The 12,009-nt window shown below is 42.5% G+C and overlaps 1 long non-coding RNA gene across 6 annotated transcripts in view; it reads left to right on the top strand.

Moving 5' to 3' along the window:
- The window catches only part of LOC138855162 (uncharacterized), a 163,837-nt gene that overhangs the window by 112,176 nt on the left and 39,652 nt on the right, over positions 1 to 12,009 (top strand). For 5 of the 6 annotated variants that reach the window (XR_011394346.1, XR_011394348.1, XR_011394345.1 and 2 more), the window contains one exon: positions 7,159 to 7,281. The exons of the other annotated variant lie outside the window; for it this stretch is intronic. This is a non-coding gene — a long non-coding RNA (uncharacterized lncRNA). The remainder of the gene's footprint in view (positions 1 to 7,158; positions 7,282 to 12,009) is intronic. 6 annotated transcript variants of the gene reach the window in all.

The following is a 12,009-nucleotide window of genomic DNA, read 5'->3' as shown; positions in this document are numbered from 1 at the left end:
AACATCGGATAGGCTTGTGTTAATCAAATTTTGTGGCTCTCTCATAAAAAATTCATTTTGATCTTCGACTCTCAGTCTGGTTAGCGGCTTGCTAAAAACTGAGTCATATTGGGACTTGAGTAGCTCACTCATTTCCTTGCTGTCATCTGTGTAGGACCCATCTTGTTTAAGTAGGGGCCCAATACTGGACGTTGTTCTCGATTTTGATTTGGCATAGGAGAAGAAATACTTTGGGTTTCTTTCGATTTCATTTATGGCTTTTAGTTCTTCCCGCGATTCCTGACTCCTAAAGGATTCTTTTAGCTTAAGTTCGATGCTTGCTATTTCTCTGACCAGTGTCTCCCTACGCATTTCAGATATATTGACCTCTTTTAGCCGCTCTGTTATTCTTTTCCGTCGCCTGTAAAGGGAGCGCCTGTCTCTTTCTGTTTTACATCTACTCCTCCTTTTTCTTAGAGGAATAAGCCTTGTGCATACATCGAGTGCCACCGAGTTAATCTGTTCTAGGCATAAGTTGGGGTCTGTGTTGCTTAGTATATCTTCCCAGCTTATATCGGTTAGGACTTGGTTTACTTGGTCCCACTTTATGTTTTTGTTATTGAAGTTGAATTTGGTGAATGCTCCCTCGTGACTAATCTCATTATGTCGGTCTGGGGCTCCGCGCATACATGACTGAACCTCAATTATGTTGTGATCTGAGTATATTGTTTTTGATATGGTGATATTTCTTATCAGATCATCATTGTTAGTGAAGATGAGGTCTAGTGTATTCTCCAGTCTAGTAGGCTCTATTATTTGCTGGTTTAAATTGAATTTTGTGCAGAGATTTAAAAGCTCGCGTGAGTGTGAGTTTTCATCAGAGCTGCCTCCTGGTGTTATTACTGCAACAATATTATTTGCTATATTCCTCCATTTTAGGTGCCTTAAGTTGAAATCCCCCAGGAGCAAGATGTTGGGTGCAGGAGCTGGAAGGTTTTCCAGACAGTGGTCAATTTTTAACAGCTGTTCCTGGAATTGCTGGGATGTTGCATCCGGAGGCTTGTAGACTATCACAATGACTAGGTTTTGGTTCTCGACCTTTACTGCTAAAACTTCCACTACATCATTTGAGGCATTTAGCAGTTCTGTGCAAACAAGTGACTCTGCAATGTACAGGCCAACCCCCCCCTTTTGCCTGTTCACTCTGTCACATCTGTATAGGTTGTAACCTGGGATCCATATTTCGTTGTCCAAGTGATCCTTTATGTGGGTCTTAGTGAAAGCCGCGAACATTGCCTTTGCCTCTGCAAGCAGTCCACGGATGAAAGGTATTTTGTTGTTTGTTGCTGGCTTTAGACCCTGTATATTTGCAAAGAAGAATGTTATCGGACTGGTGGTATTGTTGGTACTGGGGGGGATTTTTTTTTTTCCGGCATTAGTATCTGTATCTGTTGGTTTGGAGTGGAGGCCATCGACTGTGGTTCCACTCCAGGAATGACTGGATTTGGTGTACGATTTCTGCCATTTCCTGCCAGTTTTTTTTCCTTCCTGGCACTAAAAAACCTCTCCCTCTTGAGTGGCTGTGGCTACCCAGGTTTTCCCATGGCCTGGATGTTTTGTATCTTTTTGTCCCCTTTAGATGGTATGCCTGGCAATTTAAGTTATAGCACAGTCTTTCCTGTACTGAAGAGGTACACAGTTCAGGGTGAAAAAGCTTACAGGAAGGGAGTTTGCATTTTTCTGTTGTCATATGGGCATGGCATTTCCTAGGGTGGTCATAGTTGCACGTCCCATCTGTTTTTCCAGATTTCCCATGCCAGCAGTTTCATTTTAACTTTATCAAACTGTTAAATAATATAACTGACCAACAGAAATAAGACCGAGGTCTTCATGAATGTTGTGTTCTGCCCCGCCATTCAAATTCAAATTCAAAGTTTATTCTCTATAAGGATTACAATGCTGAGTTTACAGAAATTTGGTTATTGTGTGGTTTACATGTAGTAAAATAGTGATTACAGAGTGTACCACTAGAACACTTAGCATGGCTAGGCATTTCGGGCAGACTTAGTTTTGTTCTTAATTGTAAAATATTACAAATTATGAGGTAAGTTGGTATTATGGCTAAGTGACTAAATACTAGTTTGTGAGTTTAGCAATGTAAATGCTTTTGTTTTGGCACTATACGTAGTTTCAGTATTGGAGTATCACAGGATTCATTATTTTAAGATTGAGATTAATATTTCTGTTTATGGTCAAATGAGTGAGTGTAAGTGTGAACCACCAGGTGGTATTCGTGTAGTTAGTTGACAGGGTGTATCAGGGAGATAAGATGTTTTCTAATGGTAGTTTTGAAGGTGATGAATGTGTCTGCAGTTCTAGAGTTCTCAGGTAGGGTATTCCAGATTTTAGGGCCTTTGACATACATTGAATTTTTGTAAAGGTTTAGTCGGACACGGGGAATGTCATAGAGATGTTTGTGTCTGGTGTTATGCCTGTGGGTTCTGTCACAACTATCAAGAAAGCGTTTTAGGTCAAGGTTGATATTAGAGTTTAAGGTCCTGTAGATGTAGATTGCACAGTAGTAAGTGTGGATGTACTGAACAGGGAGTAAGTTTAGGTCTATGAAGAGTGGGGGGGTGTTGCCAGGGATGGGATTTAGTGATTATTGTAACTAAGCTTGTGATAAATGCGGAAAATTCTTGCTTGGCAGTAGAGTTGTAGATATGTGATCATGCTGATAAGTGTTTTTTTTCCCTAGGTAGCTCTTAAAAATAGGCAGGACAAATGTTTGAGGATTGATGCGAGTAAGACCTGCCCAGAGTGGGCATGTGAGCCTCTGGAGCGTGTGTGTGTATGTGTGTGTGTGTGTGTGTGTGTGTGTGTGTGTGTGTGTGTGTGTGTGTGTGTACTCGCCTATTTGTACTCACCTATTTGTGGTTGCAGGGGTCGAGTCCTAGCTCCTGGCCCCGCCTCTTCACCGGTTGCTACCTGTGTGTGTGTGTGTGTGTGTGTGTGTGTGTGTGTGTGCGTGCGTGCGTGTGTGTGTGTGTGTGTGTGCGTGCGTGTGTGTGTGTGTGTGTGGGTGTGTGTGTGTTTGTGTGTGTGCGTGCGTGTGTGTGTTAGTTACCATTTTGTCCTAGGCACATGTCGATTAGACACTGTGTGGGTGTGTGTGTGTGTGTGTGTGTGTGTGTGCTCACCTAGTTGTACTCACCTAGTTGAGGTTGCGGGGGTCGAGTCCGAGCTCCTGGCCCCGCCTCTTCACTGATCGCTACTAGGTCACTCTCCCTGAGCCGTGAGCTTTATCATACCTCTGCTTAAAGCTATGTATGGATCCTGCCTCCACTACATTGCTTCCCAAACTGTTCCACTTACTGACTACTCTGTGGCTGAAGAAATACTTCCTAACATCCCTGTGATTCATCTGTGTCTTCAGCTTCCAACTGTGTCCCCTTGTTACTGTGTCCAATCTCTGGAACATCCTGTCTTTGTCCACCTTGTCAATTCCTCTCAGTATTTTGTATGTCGTTATCATGTCCCCCCTATCTCTCCTGTCCTCCAGTGTCGTCAGGTTGATTTCCCTTAACCTCTCCTCGTAGGACATACCTCTTAGCTCTGGGACTAGTATTGTTGCAAACCTTTGCACTTTCTCTAGTTTCTTTACGTGCTTGGCTAGGTGTGGGTTCCAAACTGGTGCCGCATACTCCAATATGGGCCTAACGTATACGGTGTACAGGGTCCTGAACGATTCCTTATTAAGATGTCGGAATGCTGTTCTGAGGTTTGCTAGGCGCCCATATGCTGCAGCAGTTATTTGGTTGATGTGCGCTTCAGGAGATGTGCCTGGTGTTATACTCACCCCAAGATCTTTTTCCTTGAGTGAGGTTTGTAGTCTCTGACCCCCTAGACTGTACTCCGTCTGCGGCCTTCTTTGCCCTTCCCCAATCTTCATGACTTTGCACTTGGTGGGATTGAACTCCAGGAGCCAATTGCTGGACCAGGTCTGCAGCCTGTCCAGATCCCTTTGTAGTTCTGCCTGGTCTTCGATCGAGTGTATTCTTCTCATCAACTTCACGTCATCTGCAAACAGGGACACCTCAGAGTCTATTCCTTCCGTCATGTCGTTCACAAATACCAGAAACAGCACTGGTCCTAGGACTGACCCCTGCGGGACCCCGCTGGTCACAGGTGCCCACTCTGACACCTCGCCACGTACCATGACTCGCTGCTGTCTTCCTGACAAGTATTCCCTGATCCATTGTAGTGCCTTCCCTGTTATCCCTGCTTGGTCCTCCAGTTTTTGCACCAATCTCTTGTGTGGAACTGTGTCAAACGCCTTCTTGCAGTCCAAGAAAATGCAATCCACCCACCCCTCTCTCTCTTGTCTTACTGCTGTCACCATGTCATAGAACTCCAGTAGGTTTGTGACACAGGATTTCCCGTCCCTGAAACCATGCTGGCTGCTGTTGATGAGATCACTCCTTTCTAGGTGTTCCACCACTCTTCTCCTGATAATCTTCTCCATGATTTTGCATACTATACATGTCAGTGACACTGGTCTGTAGTTTAATGCTTCATGTCTGTCTCCTTTTTTAAAGATTGGGACTACATTTGCTGTCTTCCATGCCTCAGGCAATCTCCCTGTTTCGATAGATGTATTGAATATTGTTGTTAGGGGTACACATAGCGCCTCTGCTCCCTCTCTCAATACCCATGGGGAGATGTGTGTGTGTGTGTGTGTGTGTGTGTGTGTGTGTGTGTGTGTGTGTGTGTGTGTGTGTGTGTGTGTGTGTGTACACACACCTAGTTGAGGTTGCAGGGGTCGATTCGAAGCTCCTGGCCCCGCCTCTTCACTGGCCGCTACTAGGTCACTCTCCCTGAACCGTGAGCTTTATCATACCTCTGCTTAAAGCTATGTATGGATCCTGCCTCCACTACATCGCTTCCCAAACTATTCCACTTCCTGACTACTCTGTGGCTGAAGAAATACTTCCTAACATCCCTATGATTCATCTGTGTCTTCAACTTCCAACTGTGTCCCCTTGTTACTGTGTCCAATCTCTGGAACATCCTGTCTTTGTCCACCTTGTCAAATCCTCTCAGTATTTTGTATGTCGTTATCATGTCCCCCCTATCTCTCCTGTCCTCCAGTGTCGTGTGTGTGTGTGTGTGTGTCGTGCCGAATAGGTAAAACTGGTCATTTAGGAAGAACTCATTTAAAATTAAGTCCTTTTTAAAATTTTCTCTTATACATTTAAAGATGTATTTTTTTCATTATGTTAATGTAAAAATTAATAATTTTGTACCAAAAGAACCTTAGAAAACTTACCTAACCTTATTATAACAAGCGCAATTTAATTTAGCCTAATCCAACTAAATATATTTTAAATAAGTTTACAATAATTTAATAATAAACAAACAATGAATTATATTTTTTTCTTTAGGTTCAAAATTACTTTTGCGAAATTATTGCATACACAAATTTTCGCTTGCCCTATACGCCAAGAGGATCATTGCTATTTAAGCCAAAATAGCAAGTTTTACCTATTCGGCATGATATATATTATCAGTGCTCTTAACTTTAAATTACTTCATTCTTTTAATGACGCCAAGTTTTTTTTTTTACTTGGAAGCAAGAGAGAGCAGCCAGTTAGAGTATATATAACACTGATTGGAAATACTTTGAACGTGCTTTTAACGACTGTTTTATGGTCATTTTACTGAGGAGAGCTGTGATTGCCTGGGCTAATTGCCCAGCGAGATGACTGTAGGATTCGCTGGGACCTTCGCTCGCTAATTCTGTTTCATTTCCTTAAAGAATCTGTCAGTTTTCATTTTCAGTGTGAAGTTTTATGTAGGGAATTATTTTTTTCATCTTATGGCCGTGAAAACTGTGATTTTCGCCCATGTGTATTACCTCTCTTGCCCGTCATACTCCTTTTCAATACGGTGTGGTTATTAAGTTTATTTATGTGCAGGTACACATAAGTACAATTATCATACCTAGTAACATGAGTAAATTGCCTAGGAGAACTTGGTAATTTAGAACTTATTTCCGTTGTGATCCACATTTTTCAAACAAACAGAACAGTAAACTTTATAGTGTAGTATGCAGTTGACATTGGGGTAACTAACATAAACTACTTAATAGAAAACTCGATATATAGAGCATTTCGGACAATCTTTAAATTAAAATCAGACAATGAGAAAAATATAGATTACCAGAATGCTATTCTGCCATATTTCGTTTACATATTGTGACAATTTGATAGTTGAATTACAACATTTTGAGATCTAGTGTAACAATTTGGTACAACGTTTGTATCTGGGAATACGGAGATAAAGATATATTTGGTTGCTATACATGTTGAAACATTTTTGTGACGGTGTTAACATCACTATGAATGCTAATATAATTTCGATTAGCAGGGTTACTATTGATACATCAGGCTTAAACATAATTTGTCTAAGCAGGGTTTAAGTCAGATTTAGGAAGGGCTTTTAATTGTAATATTGAAGCAGGTGGTTGAGGGGGAACTTTTTGTATTTTCTGGAAAGGAGTTTCAAATTTTAGGGTCTTTTATTTGCATGGGGTAAGTTTGTGTTGTATGTTCAGTACGTTGAGACTTGAACTTTTGAAAGTGTATGTTGTCTGCAATCTAAATGAATGATTATTCTTACAGCTGATTTCCATTGGGTAACAATGGGTTTTAGGTGATTTGCTTTAGTAGATTCCCGTTTACAAACAGCGGAGGTGAGGTAAAGAGAGAGAGAGAGAGAAAGGGGAGGAACTGGTTCGAGATGCTTATGTCAACAGCAGCAACACTTCTTCCCGGTCCATAAAATACTCGTCTGGCAAGGCAGCAGAAGCAACTGTAGAGGCCTACCACAATGATAGCGACTAAGATAGGCAATCTCTACGCCAGACTAGCGTCCGAGATTAGCATTCTCGTCTTGTCACACTAACTAGGTGACTACTGAAATTAGTGTTGACTAATACGCGAATTCTCTTCAGGCGGGTTAGGGGCCGGGTACAACCCCACTGTGGAGTAGGTTATAGCAGTGCCAGCTCAGTGGTATACCCATTGCAATATGACACAACTTGTATACCACTGCTAGCTTAGGGTAGACCGAAGAAATATCCTAAGCCAGAGTTACTAACGTATCAATTGTTTTCAGGTACCATCCTCTTGCACGTGACCGTTAAGCAGAAGACTCGTAGAGATCAAGTTAACCTGGCATTGCCACTGGGGAACTCCATCTAGGAACAACCTCCACTCCAGAGCATTTCGGGCAAATTAGGTCAGTTTTATCCCAGGGTTGGTGAGCATAGACAAACGGTGTTAGGAAACACTCCCAGTGTTTCTACCCTCACCGGGAATCGAACGCCGTTTGAAGCGAGAACATTAGCCACCAGTTTCGCTACACAGTGGCTTCACCAGTCTAATACAAATCAGAAAGATGTGAAGAGAGGAGGAGTTTGGGGTAATCAGTCCCTCAGCCTGGAGTCGATGTGTTCACTCCATCAATCTTGTAGAAAGTACAGCATAGGTATGTATAATGTTCGCCAAGACCGGAGTCCTGGCACGGGTCATAATCTTGCGATGACCCGTCTCTGGCTCCTGAAGGAGAAAGGTTTCTGCAGTGATGCAACGTATGCTGCTCAAGCACACTTCTGGTCAGTTCATCTGGTGCATCTCATAAGCGACAACACCGTATGTGGACACTAGGGAGGAGGAGGATATGTCGTTATCACTGGCAACAGCTTGTCTGGTTCATTGACTCCATGGTACACTGGCGGTTACCAGTTTGGTCTGTCGTAGGCTGATGGGGACAGTAATCCCAACGTGTGGATAATCTGTTGCTGCCTTGGCTGCATCATCCGCTGCCTCATTTCCCCGGATGCCAGCATGGCTGGGGATGCAGTTCAATGTCGATCTGTTACCCTGAGCTTCTAAGGCTGTCATTATGCTCAGAATCGATGTAATGAGGTGAACATTGTCCTGTGGTTGGGGATGGGAGAGGGTATTGATTGCAGATGTGGAGTCAACATGTATGACAGGTCGGAGTCGATGTCGTAGGGCATGTGACAATGCCTGCTGAATCGCCACCAGCTCAGCTTGAAGGATCGTGCAGTGGTCAGGGAGTCGCCAGCCTTGTGTGTGACCATTGTAGTACAGTCCCGCTGCTGCTCTCTTCCTGTCAGGGTCGACAGAGCCATCTGTGAAATACACTGCACATGTGCGTCCCTCTGCCAGTGCCATGCTTGTCTCAACATGATTGCTGAGGGTGTCTTGACTGCAGAGACGCTTAGAGGTAGGTAGTTGCATGATGCAAACATCGGCCGGATCTGGGCACCAGGGAGGTGGTGGATGATACCAAGCAACAGGAAGGTCACAACTCTTCTCAAGTAGTAGTTGTATAGGCAGCAGCTTCCGCCCAGCAGCACAAAACGAACGAATCCAGGAGTAGTCCGTGAAGAGAGTTGGATTTTGTATCATGGTTGCCAATATCCGTCTTCTCAGTGGGGTACCTTGCTGCCGGTGCAGAATCGTGGCTACTTTGCAGGCGTTTATGTATCTTACTCTGTCAGCCAGGGAAGGAAGCCGGGCCTCAAGTCTGAGACATACTTTGTTGGTCCAGATGGGGGCCCCAAGCATAATTCTTATCGCCTGGTTTTGTACGACCTCCACCCTTTGCCTGCTCTGTGGAAATAGATGAGCTAACGCTGGTGCACCGTAGTCAATGAGCGAGCGCACAGCTTAAGTAAGTTTATTCAGGTATACACAAATACAGTTACATAGAATTATCATACATAGCAGCATGTGTGTAGGGAACCTAGGATAACCCAAAAAAGTCAGACAGAGTGACTTATTTCCATTGGGGTCCAGCTTGTATATAGTGGAAATATAAACACACATGCAGTATAATATGATCCTTTATTGACAACGTTTTCACCACACAGTGGACCTTTTCAAGTCACAAACAGATCTACCTGGGGTGGAAGGTACGCGGGTATTTATAGTCAGGTTCAGAATGCTGGGTCAGGTGGAGAATGCTGCATCTGTATATAGTACAAGCGAAGTACTTCTTTGCTCGCCCCTGCACGGTACCTCGTCATAGCTCTCATGGCGTCGAGTCTGAGTGGAACCACTATGACCCCGCCGCCTCCTGCTTGTCCTCACCTGACTACAGTATATAAGCCACTTCTACGGCCCTATGCTGCAACCTAAATTTGAAACTACCCAACGTTTTAGCTTCAATAGCCCTACTAGGCAGACGGTTCCACTCATCAATGAACCCCCTATGCTACACTTTCTACAAGATTGATGGACTGAGCACATTGACTCGAGGCTGGACTGATTACCTCAAACTCCTCCTCTCCTTATACCTTTCTAATTTGTATTACTGATGAAGCCAGTGTGTGGCGAAACGTTTCTTCAGTAAAGATTCCCATATGTTGCATCTTTAACTTGTCGGTTTTAAACCATATATCACATTAGCCTGGCACCAGACCACGGGGCACGGCAATTAGTATGCTTACATGCATGACCCACTCTAACACCCAGATAAATATTCCTTGATGCTGATGATTACTGCAGAAATTAATGCAAGATTTTTAGCTTTATAAATTGCAGGTCTTTACCCATTAACTGAGGATAAATTGAATGAATATTTCCCATTAAGTAATAAAAATATTTGAAGGGAAAGATTCTTGACGCCAAGATTGTTAATTAACTAATTTTATAATGTGAACTGTACGGTAGAATATTAATAGAATTAATAAGCTGTAAGTTAACGAAGGTGAAATAACTTTAACGAAGAGGAATGATATAAATATGATGTATATAATTAGCGAAGGTAAACAGCAGGCCTAGCCAGGTGTAAACTTTGAGGTAGGAGGTTGTGTGTCTGTGACTCAAAACACCAGCAATGGCACACTGCATCCCCTGTGAACCCCTTCAACCCAGGATCCCAAAACTCCACCGTTACTCCAGTTATTACATATTTATTCCTAGGTAGAAATTGCTACGGGCGTGGGGGTCCCTAGGGTAACATTAGGGTCCCACCAACACAACCCTGAGCCCTAATTCACCATATTTGATTATGTCCCAGAGTTAATTACTTGTTTTCTAACATAATATGCCACTCTATAGTTATATTGACATATGACGTCGATGTGGTCAGTCCGTCAATCTTTTCAAGATTGATGGACTGACCACATCGACTCAAGGCTGAGGGACTGATTACCTTAACTCCTCCTGTTCTTCACCATTCTCCTTTGTATGGACTGATGAAGCCAGTGTGTGGCGAAACGTTTCCTTATTAAAGATACCTAAGTGTTGCACATGTCTAATTTATCAACTTGTCGGTTCTCTGAACAATTAATCTACAAAAGAAAGGAGGAACACAGCAGCAGGCCTGTTGGCCCATACTAGGCAGGTCCTTTAAGTAAGTAAGTAAGTTTATTCAGGTATACACAAATACAGTTACATAGAATTATCATACATAGCAGCATGTGTGTAGGGAACCTAGGATAACCCAAAAAAGTCAGACAGAGTGACTTATTTCCATTGGGGTCCTTTTACCTTATTATTATAATATAAAGGTTATAATATTTTCTTATTATTCTACAATGAAGATAACATCTTATTATCATACTAAAAAGACTATCTACTACACGAGGGTCATTAAGATTATCTACAATACGAGGGTCATTACTAGGAATAAGATCCAACCCACTAACAGAATAAACGCAACCCACAATATAAGCTTTAATTCTATTTACTCAGATCTAACCCCCCCCCCCTCACTCGTGGATTTCTTCTTTCTTTCAACATACCAGCCGTATCCCACCGAGGCGGGGTGGTCCAAAAGGAAAAATGCAAGTTTCTCCCTTTACATTTAGTAATATATAGAGAAGAGGTTACCAGCCCCTTGCTCCCGGCATTTTAGTTGCCTCTTACAACACGCATGGCTGACGGAGGAAGAATTCTGTTCCACTTCCCCATGGAGATAAGAGGAAATAAACAAGAACAAGAACTAGAAAGAAAATAGAAGAAAACCCAGAGGGGTGTGTATATATATGCTTGTACATGTATGTGTAGTGTGACCTAAGTGTAAGAAGTAGCAAGACGCACCTGTAATCTTGCATATTTATGAGACAGACATAAGACACCAGCAATCCTACCATCATGTAAAACAATTACAGGCTTTTGTTTTATACTCACTTGGCAGGACGGTAGTACCTCCCTGGGCGGTTGCTGTCTACCAACCTACTACCTAGGATTCGTGGATTTATCCAACCTAAATTTGAAAGTACCCAAGGTTTTAGCTTCAGTAGCCCTACTAGGTAGTGTATTCCACTCAACTACCCTATTTCCAAACCATTACTTTCCTATATCCTTTCTAAATCAAAGCTTATCTAATTTGAATCCATTATTGTGGGTTCTCTCTTGGACAGATATCCTCAGGGCCTTATTTATATCCCCTTTGTTAATACCCATCTTTCACTTTAACACTTAAGAACATAAGAATGGAGGAACACTGCAGAAGGTCTACTGGCCCATGCAAGGCAGGGGCCAGTAGGCCTTCGATCATGTCTCTCCTCATTCTTCGTCTTACAAGTTAATGTAATTTAAGGGACTTCAATCTTTCTTCATATGGATGATTTCTAATGCTATGAATTAATTTTGTCATTCGTTGCTGAATGTTTTCCAACGAATTTATATACATTCTGTAATATGGAGACCAGAACTGAGCAGCGTAATCTAGATGAGGCCTTAGTAATGATGTATAACAGCTGGCCTTCTGTTGCTCACACTTCTTGATATGAATCCCAATAATCTATTTGCCTTATTACATACGCTTAAGTGTTACTGTCTTGTTTTAAGGTTGCTGCTTACCATAACCCACAAGTCTTTCGGATTTTGTATGGCTAAGTTGTATATTATTAAGCAGATTTTTTATGCAGTATAAAGTAATGTAATTTGCTTGTAATAAAACAATGTTAGGCACAAAAGAAAGCCA

The sequence above is a fragment of the Cherax quadricarinatus genome, chromosome 83 (genome assembly GCF_038502225.1).
Source record: "Cherax quadricarinatus isolate ZL_2023a chromosome 83, ASM3850222v1, whole genome shotgun sequence".
Classification (NCBI taxonomy): domain Eukaryota; kingdom Metazoa; phylum Arthropoda; class Malacostraca; order Decapoda; family Parastacidae; genus Cherax; species Cherax quadricarinatus.
This window is presented reverse-complemented; position numbering and strand designations above follow the sequence as displayed.